The sequence below is a fragment of the Propithecus coquereli genome, unplaced genomic scaffold (assembly GCF_000956105.1).
Source record: "Propithecus coquereli isolate 6110/MARCELLA unplaced genomic scaffold, Pcoq_1.0 Scaffold88, whole genome shotgun sequence".
Lineage (NCBI taxonomy): Eukaryota > Metazoa > Chordata > Mammalia > Primates > Indriidae > Propithecus > Propithecus coquereli.
The window spans coordinates 3,098,503-3,123,423 of record NW_012155062.1 but is presented as its reverse complement, the minus strand read 5'-3'; positions in this window follow the sequence as shown (position 1 = coordinate 3,123,423).

Below are 24,921 nucleotides of genomic sequence, written 5' to 3'. Positions count from 1 at the left end.
ACTGTGAGTGACAGTCGTTGCCACCTTGCTTCCTCGCCATTCATTATTACCAACAATCAAAAGCCCCAGATCAGCCTTTCAGCTGCTGGACTCTGATAAGCTTTCCTCCTTATTTTTTTACTGTTAGCGTAGAAAGGTTTCCTTCAATCACTTTCTCCACCTGAAGTTACCACTAGGATGAACAAGACCTGAAAACTTGTGAAGTCTGTGAAGGGTTCACTGAGTGTCCGGCATCGTGCTAGGACCTCAAACACTGAATCAGTCTCGTGCCCCACGTGACCAAGCAACTGAAGCACCACGGCATGACTGATGGACGTTCTACCCAGAAGCCACAGTGCCGCATCTCTTCCCCATCTAAAAGTGGAACCCAAATTTTGTTGCTTGCATTATGCTTATTTTAACAGGACTTCTTCTCTAGAGTATTTTAGAGAACTGGGTAGAATAAAGAAAAAGGAGAATGAACAAAGTAGTCATGACCAGCTTTTAAAACATCATTAATTTAATACCCAGATTTCTTTAACAATGATGAAAAAGGCATTTGCTGCATTAATAGTTTTATAATAGATAAATAATACACACTCATTGTAAATAATTTCAACAATACTGAAAAGCATAGGAGATAAAATAAAAGCACTGAAATTCTTCTACTCACTGACCACCACCATTAACATTAATTTATATATAATATTCTGCATGCATAAATAAAACTTTAAGGACAAAATTTTGACTTTGTCTCCATGAATAATTATCTACTCAGATTTTCACCCTCGTGAAAGAGCATGATGTGTCTATATCAGCCATCGGGTATCATTTCCTGATGGTATTTCAGGGATTCCCTCCTACAAATCTGATTAGAAGTAAAGTGAACACCATGATGCAGATACAGCAATGTCCTATAGCAAGCACCTCGACGTGGAGACACAGCCTGTCTTGTATTTTTTCTCATGTGCACGTATATGTGGTCCCTAAATAAAAATGGTCTCTTTTTGTACCTCCTCCATAGAATTAATCAGTGTTTAATTAAATTGAGTTCCATGGATTTATTGCAGGGAACTGAACTGAATTGAATTAAAGAGAGTCATATGGGAATTATTGTGCAGTTGTTAAAACATATCTCTACTCTTGTGGCAATGTGGTATGTTCAGTCTCACGAACTTGACAATAAAATAAAAAGACTTATAATCTTTTAGAATAGCAAAATCTCCTAAAGTCCTAGTGGACAATGTACTGTTTTATCCAAATGCCCCATAATAAATAAATTACACCACCACAACTCTTCCAGTTAAATGAATCAGAGAAAAAGTATTTTTTCTTTATTTTCTTGTTAAGTACACGTATTATCTTCACGCTCAGAATTACCATTCCCTCATACCTTAATCTATTCCTGAAATCCTAGCCCTTCTAAGAATAGAACTATAGCTAATAAATATTTTAAATACTGAAATTTGTTAGAATTCAGAAAATCTGGACTACTCCAGTTGTTAAACCTACGACAACTTCTCATTGGTGAGTCACTGGGGGTCACTGGACAGGAAATGTTTTGGGATTCTGGCTCCTGAGAGAGTAGCAAAAGGATGTCATCACCCCTTTTCAAAGAAAAGTGTCTCCTGTGCCTAGTAATTGCGACTAATAATCCCTAACACAGCATTCTTTATGCCACTTGGAGGTTTTTTTTTTTTTTGAGACAGAGTCTCACTCTGTTGCCCGGAGTAGAGTGCCATGGCATCTGCCTAGCTCACAGCTCCTGGGCTCAGGCAATCCTACTGCCTCAGCCTCTCGAGTAGCTGGGACTACAGGCATGCGCCACCATGCCCAGCTAATTTTTTCTATATAGATTTTTAGTTGTCCAAATAATTTCTTTCTATTTTTAGCAGAGACGGGGGGTCTCGCTCTTGCTCAGACTGGTCTCGAACTCCTGACCTTGAGCGATCCACCCGCCTCGGCCTCCCAGAGTGCTAGGATTACAGGCGTGAGCCACCGCGCCCGGCCCCTCCTGGAGGTTTTAGAAGAACTTTTTTACTACTTTCACTGGTATGACATTTTTTTATTCTTTCTCCAGATAAAAACCAGAGCTCTTTAATACATGGCATGATCAGCCTACTAAAACGTGTCCCACAAACGGGTCTACCCTTGAAGAGCACCCCGATAATCTTCAGAAATAAACAAGTAACCAGCATGAGAGAGGAAGGAGAGGTGTATCTATCTGAAAAGCAATTTCACTAAATGCAAGGGGCCTGGGAGCAAAAAAGATAAATTAGAGCCCTTTCATCTATAGAATCAAGACAAACAAATGCAGTGGAGAAAAATGCAAACCCTCATGGCTGATAACGAGCCACCATCTGGCTTGCATAAATCCCATGGAAGTGGAGAAAGCATTTTAGGTGCTAAATGGAACAAAGGTTACAGCCCATATGTTGAAATCAGTGCACTTACAAACAACCACACCCTCAATTACAGTTGTTTGCAAATGGCAGCAGCAACAGCTAATTGCTTCCCAATAGTCACTTTCCTCTTCCCTGGTAGCGGAATCCCAGCTTTATTTACTTGAGAGCATCCACGAATCCAGACATAGGACTCAATTTTTCAGCCTCCCCTGAAGTTAGATGTGACCATATGAAGAAGTTCTGGCCAGTGATAGGAAACCAAAGCGCTATAGAGCGTTTATAGAAAGTTTCCTTGAAAGGCAGGAGTGAGCCCTTTTTCTGTCTACTTATCCTGCTGTGCAGAATGTGAAAATGCAGACCCCTCCTAGGGAAGATAGAGCAGAAAATTAGAGGAAATCGTGCCAGTCCTTGTCTGACTACCTCCAGATTTACTTTACTTAAAAGAGAATTAAACTTTTATATTGTTGAAGCAACGGTTACTTGAGGGTTCACTGTTTTTTGCAGCTGAAGCTAATCCCAACTAATACAGATTAGAAATAAATACAGATTTATGCAATGCCAGAGATATATTGGCAGTACAGAGGAATCGGCCAAGGTTCTTTACACGGGCCCAGGGCAGCAAAAGTAAGGGAGCGAGGAGGCCGTGGGACAAGGAGTGCAAGCCCCAAGGCCAGGAAGACAATCACTGTGCTTGCCCCCACTGGGCCTGAACACAGCCTCCTAACACGTCTCCACGCAGTGCAGATTCAGGCCAGCACTACCAATTCTTTGCAACAGACATAAGCCAAGAGAGACATACTACAAGAAGGCTCTGCAGCGGTGTATTTCAGCTTTACTCCATGCCATTTCTGGTGCCCTTGCAATAAAGCAGTGGTCCAGAACCATTTTGGCACCAGGGACCAGTTTTATGGAAGACAATTTTTCCATGAACCTGGTGGGGGTAGGGTGGCAGGGGGGATGGTTTCAGGGTGATTCAAGCACATTACATTTATTGTGCAGTCAAACCTCTCTGCTAATGATAATCTGTATTTGCAGCCGCTCCCCAGCACTAGCATCACCGCCTCAGCTCACCTCAGACCATGAGGCACTGGATTCTCATAAGGAGTGTGCAGCCTAGATCCCTCGCATGCCCAGTTTCCAGTAGGGTTCACGCTTCTAATGCTGCAGCTGATCTGACAGGAGGCGGAGCTCAGGCAGTGATGCGAGCCATGGGGAGTGGCTATAAACACGGATGAGACGTCGCTGGCTGGCTCACTCACCTCCTGCTATGTGGCCCAGTTCCTAAAAGGCCGCAGAGTGGTACCGGTCCCTGGCCCGGGGGTTGGTACCACAGCAGTAAATGATACATCCCTGAAGCACTGGTACCCACCTCCACTTCCTCCCATGCTCATTGAGAATAACTAGAACAGAGATCCCAGCAGCTGCCTGGGTGCTGCTGAAAGTACTCATTACAGGGTTTTGTTCTTTGTGTATAAAGCAGTTCTCAACTTTTGTTTTTTCTGCTTCAAGAAACAGAACAGATGATATTCACAATGTGAAACACCCATGGGCATGCCCACAGTTATCAAGAAATTCCCAGCTTGCTAACTATAACTCCATCATTTTCTATCCCACTCAAGAAAGCATACAGGAATTGGAGTGAGAACGACATTATTATAAATGATGGAATGATGTGACAACTTTGAATTTGCTTTAATATATAAAGATATTAAATCACATCAAATGTTCATAAATAGCTAGTCTTCCTTAAAGATTACAGTGTTTGTAATAACCCCCATGAAAACATGAAAACAGCTTCAACATGCTGCAATAGCTCGAGAAAGTCACTCATTTATAAAGACTCTCCTCAATGATTTCCAAGCCTGAGAGAGGCTTTCAGCGTAGAAAACCATTCACCAGGTAAACAGCCGAGCGTGCTTCCTCATGCAAATGAGTTCTGAATAAAAATCTCTTTAATGATAATAATGAGGATGCTGATCAGAGCCAATTATTTCAAGCTTCATAATTTGTATATTAACTAAACATCCTCATAATTAAGCAAGTTAGCCTAGGGAAATACCATTCATTAAAGGCTCTAGTGTATTTGTTTCTGAATTTTCTGCTGTAAAATATTCCAGTGAATCGGAAGTGAACTTGTCTGTAAGTATGAGGAGGCTAAAAAAGGGGAACTTAAACAAATTTGGGGTGTTGTGATTATTATTAATATTTTAATGTAGCCAAAAGTCTGGAGGTAAGCTGTTCAGAGCTGCTACTGTGGCTCCAAGCAGCTGGCAGGGGCCGAGGCTTTTACATCTCTACTCAAGTACGTCCTTAGGGTGAGCTCCTCTCCTTAGGGTCCCAAGATAGCTACTCCCCTTCTATTTCACAGACCCATTTTGAGCAGGAAGAAGGCGAAGAAGCCACCGGCTGAGTTGGTGTCCTTTCTAAAGAGCTTGCCTAGAAGCCATACCCAGCCATTTTCAGTTACATGTCAGTGACCCAAACTGTCACATGGTGACCTCTAGCTCCAAAGTGTGGTGGTGGGGAGTAAGGAGTCGTGAGAGTGATGAGGAGCAGGGTGGCAGGGTGGGTAAGGAAAGGTGGCAAGAGGTAGTTTTTTATCAGGGCGAATTTGTTCCCCAAACAAAATGAGGATTGTATTAGGAAAGAAGGTAGGGGAAAATTGATAGTGGGTGAGCAACTTGTCTCCTAGTACTTAGAAGGGTAAAGGAAGATAACTGGGAAATTCTAGAAGCCTCTTAAAAGAAAAAAAAATAAATAAATCTGTGTTTGAGTTCTCCAATTGAAATCATCAAACCCTTATTTGGAAACCAATCCATAACATTAAGAGACATGCGTGTCTCACTTTGGAACTGGAGCAGAGTTAGAACCCACATCTGTGTGGAAGTGCCCAGAGGCCTAGCAGAGATGAACCTGAAACACAGTCAAGTTCCTTTTCGCAATATAATGAACGGGGCATGTTGAATTCTTTTAAAGTAAAAGGTGAAGGAAGACTGACACGTAATTCTTACTGTATTCAACCTTTCTTTGTTTTTGTGTTTTTCTTTTTGGTTTGTCCCTAAAGCATCCTTGTTGTTTATATTTAAACATCTGTTTTCTCCCATTCCTTCTGATGATTAAAAAACAATTCTGAAAAGGTGCCGTAATTGTATCTTTCTTGTATTATTTTCGGATCTACAACGTTCTGATCAGTTGAGCCCATCTTTACAAGTCAAACTGTGCAGGTTTTTTATTTGTCAGTGATGGAAACCTGGCTTGACATCTGACAATCAGGCTCGGTGCTGTCTGCGTCACCCACCAACAGCAACTGGAACGTTCCAGAATTAGCGCTTCGCTGTCAGTTTCGTTAATGATGTTTGAGGCAAAAAGGAATACAACCTACTCTTCTGGGAATGTGATATATTGACTCTGCAGAGCTGACAATAGTAAAATGTTGGTTTAATGCCAAATTTGCCTTTCAGATATGTCGTAAGTTCTAAACATTTGAAAAAAGAACTAATAGAGCTTAACCCTAAATTAACAAATTGTAAAAGCTGAATGTAAATGTTGACTTAATAAAAGCTTTGTTTAATTATTATTAATCATTAGAAAATCTCTATTTCAGGTGACATTCAGAGATTAACAACAGAAATACTTTATTGTTATATAGCATTTTCCCATCCAAAATAAAAAAGATAAATTTGCACATACTTACAATGACCCCTGAAATAAACCTAGACAAAGATTATCCAATTTTTAAAATAAATTGACATAGTGGTTGAAAGTAAACGTTATCTACTTTCATCACTTTTTTTGTAGAAAAATTAGTCATTTCACAGTCTGTGGGTCTCATGCTATCCTCTGCCAGGTTAAAGCAGCACATAATGATGGATCATTCCCTCAAAAATTAGAACTTAGCCTCCAGCCTTCTTGTTAGAATTCCTATCGCCATTTTGCTAGTGGAACAACTCAAGATATATTGTGTTTTTCCTTGGAACTTTGTTCACAAGCATGTTGAACGAGTTTGTCCAGAATGCACAAATGCAATTAGAGCAAACACATGCAGTCATGGAGAGAAGATCCCAGCACCTTACATTCTTAAACTTCTAAGCCATCTGTCCACCTTTTCCCCTTCATCAAATAGATTTAATAAACCTACAATGTAAACTACTTAAATGGATCAACTACATATTCAAATCTTATCTATAGGTCAGTTTGATATACTATTAATAAAAGCATTGCTTTCATGAAAACTTATGTTAAAAGGCATATCAAACACAGTTATTTTAAAGAATAAAACAATGGCACAATCATATGAGCTTTGTCAATTTTTTCACCTAGAGCAAAGATAACTTTTTTAAAAATTGTAGTAAAATACACACAACGTAAAATTTACCATCCTAACCATTTTTAAGTGTACAGTTCAGTGGCATTAAGTACATGTATGTTATTATGCAACCATCATCACCATTCATCTTGAGAACTTTTCATCTTCCCCAACCGAAACTCCGTACCCATTAAACAATGATTTCCCGTTACACCTTCCTTCCAGCCCCTGGCAACCACGATTCTCCTTTCTGTCTCTGAATTTGACCACACGAGGTACTCTTACAAGTATTATAGAATCATACAGTATTTATCCTTTTGTGAGTGGCTTATTTCACTGAGCATAACGTTTTCAAGGTTCACCTACATTGTAGCATGTGTTAGAATTTCCTTCCTATTTAAGACTGAACAATATTCCATTGTATGTACAAACCACACTTTGTTTATCCCTTGTTCATCTATGGACACTTGGGTTGCTTCTACCTTTGGGCTATTGTGAATAACGCTGCTATGAACATGGTATACAAATATCTCTTCAAGTTCCTGCTTTCAATTCTGTTTCCCACGCATTTTTAAATAGTATAACTGAGTACTGGTGTTCATTTCAGACATGAGGAAAATCAGAAATATTTGGGGGAAAATATTCAATACTAGTAGTTAGCAGAGAAGGAGCCTAAGATAGCAGAAAGAATACTGACTTCCTAGTTTTGTGACCTCGTAAAAGTAATTTGTTACCTTCTGAGCCTGTTTCGTAAAAAAAGAAAAGAAAAAAAGAAAAGGAATCATTTGTGCTCTAGTTTTCTCATCTGGACAATGAAAACCTCTAACTATGTAATTATTAAGTCTCCTTTACCGTTCTAAAATTCCATAGTTTGCCTGTAATCCTAGCACTCTGGGAGGCTGAGGAGGGAGGACTGCTTGAGCTCAGGAGTTCGAGACCAGCCTGAGCAAGAGTGAGATCTCATCTCTACTCAAGATAGAAAAATGAGCCAGGCATTGTGGCTTGTACCTGTAGTCCCAGCTACTCAGGAGGCTGAGGCAGGAGGATTGCTTGAGCCCAGGAGTTTGAGGTTGCTGTGAGCTATGATGATGGAGGAGACTGTCTCAAAATAAATAAATAAATAAACTTCCACAGTTTAATGGTTCTAATCAACTCAGGACTTCGACTTGCCAAAGCTTATGTGGTAGTTTGTGATGGTCCAGGGCCGGATTCAAATCTTAAGAGACTTTTTTTCTTAAGTTTAGTTTTTAAATTCTGAAATTTCTTTTCCTAGTTGTAGGGAAAGGTAAACTAATAAGACATTCATCTGAAAAGGAATTTGAGCTTTTCAAAAGCAAAAGTTAACACAAAAATGAGTGCATAAAGGATCTTTGCAGATTATAGTCTTTCTGAAAAGAGAAATATGTTCACCCGTAATATCACCGTAAGTGTTGTAAGAGTTGGCAATATATTATAAAGTGTTCTTTTTCAAAATTGTACACTGCCTTGCTCTTAAAATACAGTTTAACTAAAAGAATCTCAACAAGTTCATTATCCAAGTGCGGTTTTCAAATCACATTTTCCTCAAAGCTGGGTGTGCGTGTGTGAGAGAAAGAGAGAGAGACAAAAGGTCTGCCTTTAAATTGTGCAGTGAACATCTTCAACTCTTCCCCGTAGTTACTGATTCATGTCTGAGAGTTGAATTACCCAGTCTGGACGACAACTTGGTTCAAATAAACTACATAATTGCAAACTTTCCACTTCGTTTTCTGTTGGGTAAACACAGGGTCTGTGTAAGTCTGTGGTTTTATAATACTTTGAGCCCACTCTCCCGTACTGGCACAAAGGCCACTGACCCCCACCTCCTGGGTCTCGCAGATCATCAGGGTGGCAGAATCAGCCCGGAGTGGTGCAACAGACCCAGGAAGCTGCTTTTCCTGGGGTTTGGGAGACGCGGCAAAGCGCTCTACTGTAAGCCGTGCTCACGCTGTGACTGGTGGCACCGTCGCAGGAAGCACGCACGATGCATTCTGGTGCGAGAACAAAGCTAACCTGTGCGCTGGGAGCTTTATTTCTGCTGTGCACACATAATTCTACCTCGTCCTACCGCTCCCATGCCTGTGGCCAGCCTGTGTGCTCAGCCTTCGACCCACGGCCAGTGGCATCACCTTAACCTCCGTGTGCCTCAGTTTCTTCATCTGTAAAATGAGGATTACAATAGTACCGCCCCAGGAGGGTTTTGTGAGGATTAAATGAATCAGTATAGCCGAGGTGCTGGATCCGTACCTGGCACCTGGTGAGATCTGGGCGCATGTCAATGGTTAACCCGGATGTGCCCCGGAACCCACATGCGTGCTCGTTCTGGGCCTCTTCTCTGGCTCCAGGCCCTTGCAGCGTGCATAATGCTTCCGGGCGCTTACTCCGGAGCCCTCCAACTTCCACGCCAAGAGCCGGCCTTCTTATCACCCTGTCCCAGGCCCCTGCCTGCTTCCGTGACGCGCAGCCCTGCGCAACTCCCGCACCGCCGGTAACCACGCCTCGGAGCGCTCTTTCCCCAGCCTGGCCTGAGGGGAGACTGGCAGCGGCACGTGTGGCCTGGCGGCGATCTGCGGCATAACCGTCCCGACCCTGCAGCAGCCGAGCGTGGGCCCCCTGCAGACCCGCTCCGCCCTCCCGCGGCCGCGCTCGGGAAGGGGTGCGCGCGCAGCGCGTCTCTGGCCCCGAATCGCACGGGGTGTCAGTCGCGGCGCTTTCCCGTGGTTGCGTCCTACCCACTCCACTAGATGCCAAAAGAAAAAAAAAAGATACCGCCGACATTTCATCAGCCTGTCTCTTCTGTCAAATTGCGTTATTCTCAAATCGCGTAAGCCTCGTGTAAACAACGCCGCTTCACACGCGGGGTTCCGTAAGTACCTTTCCCGCGTGTTTCTCGCACAGCAGGTTTTCCACGGATGGCACATAAGAAGCGCCAAGATTTCCAACTTAAGAAAACATTTAAAAGGCAGCCGTGCAGCCAATCCTCGCGCCAGGCGCAGGGGCCGGAGCCCTTTGCTGCTGCTCGGTCCGCGTGGTGCCCGCGCCGACCACCACCGACGTCGGAGGCACGTGGTTTTACACCCTCTTGCCGCATTTTCCTTCTTTCTTTTCCTCCTCCTCTTCTGCTCTCTCTCGTTCACTTTTCGGAATAACCATCATCTCTGTCCTGTCTCTCCCCGCCCTCCACTTCCCCTCTCTTAAAAAACCATAGCGCTGCAAGTTCCCACATGTTTATTTGAAACGATTATGTCTAGGGAAGAAGAGTCTCTTTTAAAGCTCCCTTAAAAACCCAAATTCATTACCTAAGAACGGTGCTTCTATCTATCTGATGAGTATTTATAAGGTTGCTGAATTTTCATTGTATTTCGTGCAAAAGACCCAGTTTCTTCCTACTAGTTACTAGCTGAAAGTCATTAAATTAGCTTTCACTATAATAAAATGAAAGCATTTACTTGATTGTTAAATAATTTAAAGCAGGCTTACTAAGGTATATCGCTGCAATTTAATATGTTGTAGCATAAAATGAAGATGCTAAAACCCTAACAAAGAACAGCTTTGGAATCCAGCAGCAGGTATTATAATTTTTATATATTATGCTGATTAAGACATTATGTTAAAAAATAGACTTTCCTGCCTCCCATCTCTTCTCTATCCAATCTGTCTCACCCACAGTTGCCACCTTAATCTTCCAGGACATCACTGTACGTTCGGTTTGGAAATCTACGGCTTGCTGTCATTTAGAGCACTGGTTCTCCAGTGAGCATCAAAACCACCTGGAGGGCTTATTCAAACAGATCGCTGGGCCCCACCCCAGAGTCTTAGACCCAGAAGGACTGGGGTGAGGCCTGATAATTTACATATATAACAAGTTTCCAGGGGAAGCTGAAGCTGCTGGGTTAGACACCACAGTTAAAGAAGCATTGACATTAAAACCCAGACTTTTAGTTTGATTTTCAAGCCCTTTCCTTTTAATAATATGGCCTTTATCTACTTCTTCAAATGGACATCATGAATCCTTTTCACTGGAACCTGCTATTTTGGTGAAACTTTTCTATTCTTTATTTCCAGAATGCACGTTCACGCCTGTACTGAAATGGTTTCTGCTGCTTAAGACAGACGCCTACCCTGCCTGTAAAACTCAGCGCCACCACTTCCATGGCGTCCTCTCCAGGTGCCGTAGGATTTCCCATCTCTGATTATGGCAGCATTGATTTTTCTCTGCTGTTTATTTGTTCATGATATAAACTACTTAATAACTTATATTATTACTTACCTATCCATAAATGTGATCAAATAAACTAGTTTGCAGTGTGATACAACCAGTTGAAGATCCTGGTCTAGGTTTATATAACAAAACCAAAATTAACTGCTTTTCTATTGTTTGCTGTTGCTTTTTTTTAATAACTGTGATAATGGTCAGTCACCAAGAATTAAATTGGCCATGTGGTGATTCCACTAAGTGCTCTGCCATGTGCTAAGCAAATTCTTTTGCTGATCCGCCAGTATGGACATATGATTTTTTCCCAAGCACTTTTTCTACATAACGTGACTAAGTAATAAAACAGGTTTCTGTAATCCATATACAAATCAATCACACTGTGCTGCTGACAGGTAGGTTACTACAGTTTCATGTCCCAGTTTTGCTGTGTATATAAGTCCAGAGGTGGATTTAGGGTGAAGGTAATGAACTTCAACTTCAGGCTCATCACTTGTATCATGGAATAGGCCCTTTCTATGGCTCAGTGAGAAGCTCTAATATTGAGTTCATGTGGCCGTCTATTTGTGTAGATTTTACAAAAGTAAAATATTTTGTAAACTTTTTTCTTACAAAGGGCCTCCAAAATTATAACATTATAGGCATTAGACTCTACATAACCCTGGTCTAGCCTTAGAAGTGGTCCATGTTTATAGCTCTAAAATGAGTAAGGCAGCCAGGTGCAGTGGGGGTGGCTCATTCCTGTAATCCCAGCACTCTGGGAGGCTGAAGCTGGAGGATTGCTTGAGCCTAGGAGTTAGAGACCAGCCTGGACAACATAGCAAGATCCCCACTCTACAAAACATAAAAAAAAAAATGAGTAAGGCAACCAAATCAGAAGTAGAATTAGAGTCTCAAAAATAAATGATCTCCCTGCCCACGGTTCTTTGTTTTTCTTTGAATCCATAAACATAACGCTAGAACTATTTAAACAAATGAAGATACATGTGTTGCTATTTGAAAATTGGCAGCCATCTTATTCATTAATGGAAATGGACAATATTAATTTGTATTCTCATTGATTTTATGTGATTTATATTATAAATAACATTACTTGAAATACAGGCAATTACAATTTTAACAGCAGTTATCTTTGTAAATCAATGTAGAGCTTGTTTGAGAAAAAGGTTTTTAATTTATTTTAGGAATAGTAATAAAACTCTGAAGATGACCTATAAGAAGCAGTTGGACAATTCAGAATCTTTAAAGGGAAAACAAAAGGAAGTAAAACCTCATATTTTCATGACCACTTTGAAGAACGAGAAAGCTTAAACTATCAACAAGGTACTATGTGTCTGCATAATAAGGACACGTGAAGGAGTGATGTTTCATTAGCATTGATAACACGAGTCTCACCTCTGCTGCCACAAAGAACGTAGGGAGAAGGTTTAGAAAGATCTGAAAGACACAAACTGAAAAAGATAAAATTGGGCCTTTTAAGTTTACGGTCAGAGAATATGATTTACAGAGACTGGACTATGTCTAATACTTACACAAATTTATTTCAAAAACAAAAAGTAGTGTTTTCTTTCAAAGCAATTCATTGTGAGCAATTTGTCATTACAATGGCACTTGACCAAGTCTTTTCAGAGACTTGCTTTAAAACAAATGGCCATTAAAATCGTACAATGTTACAATAGAAAATTCTTACGATGATTCATTCTTAATGCAAAATTTGCTTAAATTACTGTATTCATTGAGAGAGATTGTTAAACTTCATTTCATAAACAAAGTCATTTTCAAAAGCAGTAAATCATAATTTAAATTTCTCTTTATTTTCATCAGATGCGTTTTTGGTTTTCCATGTGTAAGATACTAATTGTTTTTCTTCAAGCAGTAAGTAATTGCTAAGAACAAAGATTTTCATTTTTTAACCCTCATTCTCTGAAGAAATGATGGAAATGAAGTGAAAATTACATTATTTGGTACATTAAAAATTAGGTTTACGGCCAGATGTGGTGGCTCACTCCTGTAGCATCAGTCATGCAGATGTCCCTGGATAGGTGAAAGAATGGCTGATTCTGTTTCATCTCCAGTTCTGTTACCTGTGAGATAAACTTGTAATTCATTATTAGTGTGGAATCAGATAGGCTTTACTTTAAGGTGTTAGACATAGGTACGAATTTGCATGTCCTTGCTTATGGGAGGTTAGCAAGAAATTTCCTCAGTGAGTGATCTGTGGGGCCAGCTATAGGTGTCTGAGGCTGTGATTTTCTTTATACATTTATGATGACAGTTATTTTTAAAAAGTTAACTATATGCCTGAAAGGCCTGAGGAATTAACCTGGTATGGGTGGGCATTCTCTGAAGGGGCTCGAATGTGTAGAGAAAAGAAGAGCTGAGTCGACAACTAGAATGGGTAAAGGTGATCCCCACCCAGAAATGAATCCGAGTAAAGGCCACTCGGAGACTTCCTATGGCCAAATCTCAGGAAACACAGTATGGGGGCTGCATATCTGAGAATTTTCAGTATCTTCTGATTTCAAATAGTTTGTCCCATTTTTCCTTTAAGGACATAAGCAATGGATGACACATTTTTTCTGAAATATGTAGTTTGTGTAGTGCTTGCCTCGCTTGAGACTGATGTTCGTTTGAATTTAAAATGGGTACCTGCAGGGCTTAGGCAGGCAAAGATCCCATTTGTCCTGGGTCCCGTAGGACTAAAAAAGATGGTACAGGGTAGGCTACACGGATGGTGAAGTGTACACTCGCAAACAGAAACAATGGCACCAAGAGTGCACAGAGCAGTGGTTCTAACCCTCGCTGTGCGGTAGGGTCTGATACGCAGTGCCTAGATTCACACTCGGTTCCTCTGGGTGAAGCTCAAAAACTTCTTGGATGTGGCACCACCAGGGAGCTTGTGGAAATGCTGAATGTCAGGCCCCCCGCCCACAACCACTGAATCAGAATCTGCATTGTAACAAAACCTCCAGGTGATTTATAGGAACGTTAACGTTTGAAAGATACTACTGAAAGGGATCAGAACATGCCAACCCAAAATATGCCACTTCAGCAGAAGGATTATTTTTAGCTGAAGGTCATTGAGAAGCAGCAGAAACAGGAAGAGCTCTCTGCCCTCTCCTTTCTGTCTAAAAGCAGGGCATACATTTCCCTGTGTAAAAACATGTTCCCTTCTCCCTACCAGGAAGAGCAGAGCAACTCTGGACAGCATTTTCATCACCAGAGACAACTCGAGTGTGCAAAACGAACTTTGCCGACAACCTTATCTGCCTTACGTTTCCTAGTCAGCTCGCCACTTCCCCTTCCCTTTGTCTAGTCATTTCTCCGCAATTCATCCCCCTTGTTAAAATTGTTTACAAATCCCCGGGCACCTCTTTGGGTTTCCACTTCTTTTCTGCGAAGCCCCCGTGTGTGTAAAAATGTTCACTAAATTTGTTTGTATACTTTTTCTCCTGTTAATCTGTCTGTAATTAGTTTAGTTCACAGGCCTTCAACAAATAACCAAAGAGAATAGAGGAAATGTTTTTCCTCTCCTATGCTGCTTTGGGGGATAAGTTTTAGACTTACGAAGGGGTTTAATGACAGGGAATACTTTTAGGCACTGTTTATTTAATCCTTTAAACTGCACCAATTAGAACAAAAAATGTTTGCTTCTGATCTGCTATAGGATTATTTAGTATTTACTATGAAATTTCCCCCCACTCAGAGTACAGGGAGGACTTCAGCTGAATGTCGCATTTAGCACTTCCAGCAGGCTCAGATCAGGGTCCAGACGCCAGCAAAATCAGCAGTAGTTGAAGAGAGCTCACCTCTGAATTTAGAACAGAGGCTGCTGTCTTCCTACTATTTTAGACTTCCTGCTGGCTAAGAGCATCCCTTGGCCTAGAGGTATTGATTATAGCCAGAAATAAATCAGAGACTTCTATGCCTGCTTGAGTTAAGAGAAATCAGACTTCACACTCTTGACAGCTCTTCCTGAGCTGAGGTCTGCACCCAGCCAACACAAATCATTTCTAAACGGAATTGAGAAGGCACTTTCCCAGCACGGTCACATCGCTGAAAGCATCACACTGAAGCAGAGGTTCGGTTCTCAAATTAGCAGCATGGACATCCCTGGCCACACCCAGACCTACTTAATCAGAAACATGGGGGTTGAGGTCCAGTAATCAGAGGAATCAGATTTTAACCAGCCTTTCAGGTGATTCTAATGCAAGCTACTCGTTGAGATAAGGAAGATTCTTCCCATGGGCACTGAGCACATCTATGTACCAGACATATTTCTAAGCCTATTAACTCATTTAATCTTCGCGCCAACCCTATAAGGTGGATACCATTTTAATCTCATTTTATAGATGAAGAAAGTGAGGCTCAAAGAACATTTTCTATCATTTAACAAAACTGAAACCACTCAAGTACCTGGAACTGGGTGTGTTGGGCATTTGGACACAAAGAGGAGCAAAAACTCACATCACTCTCTTCTAGTGGAACTTACAGGCTCACGTAGCCACCTAGCACACAACCAAACAGATGAGAAGTACGAGGCAAATTTCGTTACACACAGAGATATCTGAACAACCGTAAAAAAGGTTCCCAGCCGGCTCTCTCACACAGGCAGCAAGTTGGTCCTGGCTGGTGGTGGAAGGCCTCAGTTTCTCTCCACATGGGCCTGTCCACAAGGCTGCCTGAGCGTCCGCACAGCATGGTGAGCGATCCAGGAGAAGAAGGTGGGAGCCAAAGTGCCCTTCCTAAGGTTGCCAGATTTAGGAAGTATGGCATATGGAATACTCAGGACATGTTTATACTGAAGTTTTTTGTTTGATTATCTAAAATTCAAAATTAACTGAGCATACTCTATTTTATCTGACAACCCATACCATGTGACCTAGGGTCAGAAATCAGGACAGGCATAGTGGCTCATGCCTCTAATCCCAACACTTTGGGAAGGTGAGGTGGGAGGATCATTTAAGGTCAAAAGTTCAAGACCAGCCTGGGCAACATAGCAAGACCTTGTCTCTACAAAAAATAAAAATAAAAAAATTAGCCAGATGTGGTGGAACATGCCTGTAGTCCTAGCTACTTGGAAGGTTAAGGTGGAAGGATCGACTTCAGCTCAAGAGTTCAAGGTTACAGTGAGCTATAATTGTGTGCCTGGGCAACAGAGAGAGACCCTGTCTCTAAATAAAAAGAAAGGATTCATACCATACATCATCAGTTCTGCCGTACTTTATTAGCCATGCTGAGCAGCTCTGATTCAGTGTGAGAGGACAGGACACAAGGGTGTGAACACCAGAAGGTGGCCATGATTGGGGGCTACTTTGGAGGCTGGCTAAGACACCAGATCTGCGACCTTGTCCCTGAAGGGACAAGGGATCCATTACTCCAGGGATCCATTCAGTTTTCTCACATTTAAAAAAAAAAAAAAGGATTGATATTTCAGTGTCTATTATTATGATATGACACAAAATAAGAATAATAAAAGTAATTCCTCTGAAGGAAAAGGAAAGGGAAAAATGTAAGCCTTTTTTAAAACTACTTCCTCAATAATGAGATCAATGTTTGCATATATGTCTGACTTTAATATCTATTCAAAATTATATCTTTACGTACTATGCAAAAGGCTTTCAAACAACAGTGGTGCTTTTTTAATATTCCCTTTATGGTTTGACTGATGATCACTGTGGGTATTTTAATCACCTTTTGTGTGGATTTTTTCATCCCTCTTAAACAAAACATGTTGCTTTCCTTTTCAAGATCTTTAAGTCATTATAAACCTTTATTTTCTTGCCTAATAATATTGTGAAATGAAAGACTAACATTTTCATAATCTGAATACTCAATGCATAGTATTTTATCAGCTAACTAGACGTTGGAAAACAATTAAGCAGAAGTAGAAATATTACCTGGCATTTCTTGAGTATCTGCTAACCTGTGGGGGGAGCTTTTCATGCCTTTTAAGTCTCACTGAAAACCTGCAATGTAGGTATTATAACCTCATTTCCTTTTTCCCACTGAATTTTATCCCACTGATGTACAAACTGAACACATGATATTATTGAAGGTTTTTGGACACCTGGATTTGAATATGTGCTTCATTCTAACCAGCTACCGGAAGTGAAGAAGAACAAGCCCTGAACCAGTCAGAGCAGAAACGCAAAATGGTAATTAGGTTTTCACGGTAAGGTTGACAAGTTTCTGAAAATCAGGAAATACTAGAAAACAGTATAGCAGCATCAGAAGGCAAGATATAGCTTGATAATGAGGTAAGGGCGATTTGTACTATAATGCTCAGAAATCAAAGGCTGCCTCTTCTATCAAACCATCTAAAACCTTTAATTAGAATTAAACTTACATCTCAACTCCTACAAAAGTACTCTTTGCCTATTTTATAATGGATTTTATTATGAATGATAAAAACAGCTCTCATTCATTGAGCATATTATATATGCAAGGCATTGTCCTAACTGCCTACATTTACAGGCATTATCCTACACAGGGTACCCATATAACCCTACTCCTCACAACAGCCCTGAAAAAATGGGTTTCTTCCCCCATTTCACACATAGGAAAACTGAAGCTCAGAGATGCAAGGTAACCAGCCTATATTTTAAAAACTACTAAATGTCATAGTTGTAGCATGACCAAATGTTCTAATTTTCCCAGATCAGAAGGGCCTCCCAGGATGCAGGGTTTTTGTCACCCACATAGTTGGGTTCAGATGCCAGATCCTTCTGAACCAAAGCGCAAGTGTGTGACAACATTTCTTTGTTAAGTCATATAGTGTCTGTTTACTCCCATTGCAGCAATGCTTAGCACAGTACTTTGTACATAACAACACTAGCTAAATATTCGTTGAATAAATGAAGGAAGGGATGGATGGATAATTTCCGTAAGTATCACTGGTGTAATGATAATGCCTATGGTACGGGTTGAGAGGCTAAAATCATGGCGCTTAGACCTTCTCCTCCTTCTTTTGTAGCTAAATGTGCTAGTCATTGCTTGACAGCCCTTGGGGGCAAGGAAGGATAGGTGTCTGGAGGATGGCAGGGGAGGCAATTTTGTGTTGTAGTGTTGCTAATTTCCCATGATGGCCAATTTCAAGCTACCAAGGCAAAGTCAGGGAGCATGAAGTTGGGAAGAGATGCAGTAGCACAGCATTATATAATATTTCCACCATATACATCCAACATGTACAGCAGATGTAAATAACCTCAAGAGCATAGGTGATGGGGAATAGTTAGGAAGTGGTAAGTTTTAATGTATTATCTTTGTTTTAATATAATTTATTTAGTTGTAAATTGACATAATTTAATTTTTAAGAATGATTATGTTTAACAGCCAGCTCACCAAAATCCTAAAAACTGAACAGTCAGTTCTTAGTAATAATCCATTGCTGGTCTGTGTAGTAGCACTACAGATCTCTCCCGCTGGAGAAATTACTAGTTAATGAGCTAATTCATGCAAGCCCCCTTATCATGCCTGGGAAAGGAAGGAAGGAAAGAAGGAAGGGAAGGAGGGAGGAAGGAAAGGAAGGAAGGGAAGGAGGGAGGAAGGGAAGGAGGAGGAAGAAAGTAGGAAGGAAACTCAGACCAGATATCCTCTGACATACAAAAAGAGCAGAGTATATCTTCCAGAGATAAGTACCAAAATCATTGAGTTGAAACTCTGAAGGATTTTAGAAATTTGGTGGTCGATTACCAGTTATGAAAATATTTCTAAGGTTGGCTAAATTTCATAGAAGAAGTAGTATTCCCACATACTTGAGCATATTTATTTTAATTAATTGATAAAAACAGACTTCAGCCAATTTCCTGGAGAAATGTGATGATACAGCTTACCCTATTTACGTATATGGTACAAGGATTTAGTTATAATACTATTAAATGTATATATTGAAATATTAATAGCTGAAGAAATCCATAGTGTTTGTGATATTCTGTTCTATAAAATGATTTCATAAATGAATTTCACATAATAAACTAAATTCATAATTAGGAATAGGAATAATTAGGAAAGAGACACTGTAAACACTTCTCTAGTCTAAAGGAGATTTATGTATACCTTTGTGTACCGCTCTGTCAAAACAATGGCTTCAGGTACTGTAAGATTTTTTTATTGTTGAGAGGCTTAGCTTTATTATGAAGGATAATTAACTCTAAAATTGTGTCTATTCAAGTACAGTAAAAGGAATCCCAGAAACAATTATCCATCTCTAAGTAAAAGGAACAATAAACATTCTTTTCCAGGTAGATCAGCTTTGCGCCTCATGTTTTCCAGGATAGGGTCAAGAAGTGTTTGTATTTGGTGGAGGTTATGTTCCACTACTCTGCCACACAAGAAGGTGGGCTTCTAGAGAATCTCTGAGACTACTCGCAGGATGAAAGTGGATTTAAAAAGTCCAGAAGATCCAGTGTAGACCATCTCTTGGAACTGACCAATATGTGCCAAACATGCCACCAATATTCCAAAAGATCTTTAGGGCCCTAAAAAGCGACTAGGCTTGCAGGATGCCTTTGGCTCAGGAATGACGTAGGGCTAACATGGCCACTTGGAGCTCTGTCCTAGTGGATGAATAGGGGTCTTCATGTACTCCACCAACAAGTGCAAATGAGCCCCCAGCTATGTGCCTGACACTCTGAAAGCCACCGGAATTCTATGCTGAATAAGCCAGAGGTAGACCACTTCATCCTTGCAGCCCAGAGACACTATCAGAGCTGGAATGGACTTAACAGTCTTAAAATGACTCGCACATAAGCTTCTGGCAATATCTTCAAATAAGGTTATATAGTCACAGGAATATAGAGAAAATTGCAACCTTTTCTTAAAGTTTGCAATGAGGTATAACTTATATCAAAAAATTCACAATTTTGAGGTGTATGGTTTGATAAATTTTGACAAATACATACAGTTGTGCGACTTCAACCATCACGCTACTTTAAGCTTTCATCGTATTACTGGACCACACCACCTGTCCTACATTATGCTTGAAAATACTTTTAATCCTATAATTATCTTATGAATAGCATAAGTATGCTGCATTTGATACTTTGCAGGTAAAAGCATTAAATTTGTTCAATGTAAGTTTCTAAATAAACTTTAATGTTTATAAGCCTGTCTTAGCCATTTTTCATTTTTTAAATGAAACCGGGCCTATCAAAAAAGCAAGGTAGTCCTGGTCTCTCTCCTATGTTGAAAGGACTTAGCCTAATTATGTGGTTGGTCTTGTAGACAGCTAAAGAACTCTGTGAAAAATGAAGAGTATGCACACAACACCTTTTGACAGAAAACTGAATTAGAATCTCCTGCACTACTCTGGCCATACCAATCTCTAATCACCATCCCCAGGTCCAACCATGGCAAGAAGTTAAATTACATAAGGTGTTTAATAATATTTGAAAGCTGGTGGATCTGTGCATTCTAAATATACGAGATGCTAGGAATGGCCCATCGGCCCCCCTTCCGCTCCTCCGCCCCCATTCCCACTTTACCCTTCTCGAAAATGAATGTGGCCGTATTGAGAGGTGAGGCTTTTAAGAGGTGATCCACTCAGTACTGCCACATTGAGGATTAAGTTTCAACATGAATTTCAGAGCAGACAAACGTTCAAACCCTAGCAATTTTTCAAATGTTTTTGCAGAACTTTTGCCTGATCGTTTGCTCAAGTGAGTGATTTCCCCCCTATGCTGGGACCAAGTTCTTTGAGGTGGAATATCGCTATGATGTAGACACTCAACAGGCCTGGAAAGCCTCAGTAACACGCAGTAAGTGTGGCCTCACTCATTTTCGACCTTCGACTTCTCAGCCTCCATAACTATAAAAATATAAATTCCTTTTCTTTACAAATTACCCAGTTTTGGATATTACATTATAAGCAACAGAAAATGGATGAAAACACAAACAGTTGTAAGCATGGATAGTAGTGGAAAGATAGAACATTTTGGTGACTATTTTCCCCAGTTCAATTTCCAGTGACTTCACTTATGTGAATTGGTGCTATATACATCATCTTTCCATGCTTAGATATGCTCATCTGTTAGATGCACATCATACATATCTCATGAAGATTGTTGGGAGAATTCAATGAGGTAACCTATTTACCAAGCGAAGCCCCCAGCACATAAAAGATGCTCTATCATTTTAATTCCTTCCCTGCCCTCCTTCTTAAAAATTAGTTTCAAAGCCCACTTAAAATATTCAAGGGTATTTATAGACCCCCCCCAAATCCATATTTAAATCAAGCAAATTTGGTAAAAAGATGTCCGATAATGCTGACCCTTAGTGAAAGTATCAGACTATCTTGAAAGTCCAGCCCTCTCTCGGTGGATTTTGTGTCTCATGGCTTCTTATTGCAAGCGAACAAGAGCCTTTTGTGGTAATCTCTCCCACGTGAGCAATGGGAACAGATTGTCTTCAATCTAAAGCAAACAAGAAATTGCTTAAGTAAAGGTAGCGTCTGTATGAATCATAAACCACTTTCTCGGATAACAGCCATTAGGTAAGTCTGTGGACAAATTTGACAATTTTTATTTCATTGCCTTTTGACAGCCCCTTAAAAAGGTTTAAGAGAACCAAGATCTGACTATAGCTTTCGAAAATTCATCATTGAATATTTGTTAACCTTGCTCTCTGTGATAGCTGAAGAACTAAGATAATGCCCTTCAGATGGAGATAAATTACAGTCTTTCAAAAGATTATCATGGTCTTAATCGAGTTTGCTCCACCGACGGAACAGCCTGTGACCTTGTTAGTTACACAACAAACATATCTGTTACTTTATGTTTCTGTAGGTAGCAGGTAGAACGTGCTTTCTGTATACAAAAGGATAGATTTACTTCAGTAAATGCTTCTGTAGATAGAAGATTCAGCTTATTTTAAGAGAATATATCAAGCTGGTTCAGATATGTAGTGTAATTTTAAAAAATGTATTATGTTGACATAATTTCAGAATTACAGAAAAGTTGAGAAAATAATATAAGGACTGTATGGCTACCTCTCACTCAGATTCCTCAAATGTTAACATTTTGTAGACGTGTGGTGTGATTCAAAGGAAGAGGAAGATGATTGATTCCAGGTTCAGAAACAGGCATTGTCTTACATAATTTTGCAATAGTGTGATGTTATACATCTGATAAAGGCATGGGATTCCACAGTCAAAATCATTCAGGAGAATGTTAGAGAATCCACATTCTTGATTCCTTTCAAAGAAATCAATTGCCAACTGTCATCTATAAATGTAACTAACTGCAGGTATATGAACAGATCCCAACATATGGCCCAGTTTATGAAAACTGCAATTACTACATCTTGGGAAATTAAAGTGCTTTTATCCTGAAGATAATGCTGCAAATAGCCTGGAAATCAGCACATCGGGCGTTGCGGGATGTCGGCACATCAGCAGGTATGCCATGGTGCCAACTTTCAGCAGAAGGGAGGGAGAGTTTGAATAGTATTAATTATTAAATGGTAACATTTAATCCTAGATCCTTATTATCTGTGCCAAGAGAAAACATCTGTGGGTGCTTGAACAGGCAGATCTGAAGCATCCACACAGATTCCGTTAGGTTTTGATGAAGTCTCCCAGGGAACAAGGTGATTTGGGAAGCTAAGCATTTATTCTCCCGTTTACAGTCATAAACTCTCTCGAAATAGATGACTCTGTGGTACCAAGAAGGACTTTATGACTTACCACATGTGGCGGAGAAGTAAGAAAAGGAGCTTCCTCTCCGTTTTTGCCTTGCCAGGGCTATTCGAAATGAGTTCAGTGTCAACAAAAGAAAACTCAGTATCGCTGCCCCGGCCACTCTAGCGGTGCCCAGCGTCTGCATGACAACATCCGTTCGTTCCGCTCCCTGCTGCCCCTCGCCTTTCTGTCTGAGTGTTCTTTCCTAAGTGTTCCTGACATTGTTTATCTTTCTTTTAAACATTCTGCTAAGATTTTGTCTGAAAATGAGGGAAAAAAAACTCCATTTTTCACTTGCTAAATCTGTTACGAGGGAAACAACTCGGCTCCTTTCTCAAAACACTGTTTCAAGATACTGGAAATTCTCCAGTAAATTGCTGGGTGAAATTGGGGTTAGAGTATAAATGTGAAAGGGAGAAAATAACTTCTCATCCATGATGCTGCTTGGATGGAAACAAACTTTTTTTTTTCTTTTTTCTTTTTTTCAGCATATTATGGGGGTACAGATGTTTAGGTTATGTATGTTGCCCTTGCCCCCCCCAAGTCCAAGTTTCAAATATGTCCATCCTTCCGGTGGTGTGCATTGCACTCTTTGTGTATGCATATACCCGTCCCCTCCTCCCTCCTCCCCCCCCCCCCCCTCCCCTCTGCCCAACATCCAATAGATGTTATTCTTATATGTGCATTTATGTGTTGATCAGTTAATACCAGTTTGATGGTGAGTACATGTGGTGCTTGGAAAACAAACTTTTAATGGATGTTCTATTCTCTCTTTATTCTAATGGCAAACGATCTTGAAGAAAAACACATTTTCCCTCTTAGCCTCACAAGCAGACACATATATAAATACTCTATAAGTTTCTTAATGAAAGAGAGATCTTGCTGAGGTATCTGAAGGACTTTAAAAATTCTTATTACTATTATTTTTGATTGAAAAATCATAATTATATACATACATGGGGTACAATGTGATGTTTTCATGTATGTATACAATGTGGCACAATTAATCAAGTTCGTTAACATATCCATCATCTCACTTATCTATCATTTTTACTGTGAGACATTTGAAATGCACTCTTATTATTTTGCAATATATAACACATTATTATTGACCATAGTCACCCTGCTTTGCAACAGACCTCAAAACCTACTCCCCCGTCTATCTCAAACGTTGTACCCTTTGATCAACAACTCCCCTTTCCCTCTGTCCGCACCTCAGCTCCCCACCCTACCTCCTGGTGACCATTGTTCTACTGTCTACTTCTGTGAGTTCAACTTTATTAGATTATATACCTAAGTGAGATAATGCGGTATTTGTCTTTCTGTGCTTGGCGTATTTTACTTAGCATAATGTCCTTCAGATTCATCTATGTTGTTGCAAATGACAGGATTTTCCTCTTTTTCAAGTCTATATAGTATTTCATCGTGTGTGTGTGTGTGTGTGTGTGTGTGTGTGTGTGTGTGTATTTATATCATAGTTTCCTTATTCATTCATCCATTGATGGCCACGTAGGCTGTTTCCATGTCTTTACTATTGTGCATAGTGCTGCAATGAACATAGTAATGCAGATATACTTTGGATTTATACCCAGAAGTGGGATTACTGAATCATATGGTAGGTGGTTCTATTTATTTTTTATTTAATTTAATTTATTTATTTATTTGAGACAGGGTATTGCTCTGTTGCCTGTGCTGGAGTGCAGTGGTGTCATCATAGCTCACTACAGCCTCCAACTCCTGGGCTCAAGCGATCCTCCCCGCCTTGGCCTCCCAAAGTCCTAGGATTACAGCCATGAGCCATTGTGCCTCTATTTTTAATTTTTTGAAGAACCTCTGGAGGACATTTTTGATAAAGTGTTTTTATGACTTCATAAATACTATCCGAGATTTTCCTACCGTGATTGGATTGGTTATAAACATTTGCCAAGGAAGTGTTTCCTTTTCCCTCTCCGGAGTGCCTTGAAGATGCCCAGGGCATTAGGATTGCAGGGGTACCACTACAGTGTCCATTTGCTAGATTTGGGTGATTTGCTCAGTGATGGATGCCCCAAATGTAGCACTTAACCATTCTCCAGTGAGAACACTGCAGCTTATCAACAGAAGGAAGTTTGTAAGGAAGTTAAAGAAAAACATGTTTTGCAAGTAAGTATAAAGACTGCTTTTGAATTTTAGATGTAATTCACCATTGTAAATCGGATTTCCATGTGATCAGATTTCTTGTCTGTGCTTTTCATTAGCTAGATTGGTTGGGTGCCCTCTCTCCTTTCCCATTTCTGACCTTTTTTTGATCCCTTCTCCTTCTAATATTTGAATCATGTTTTTC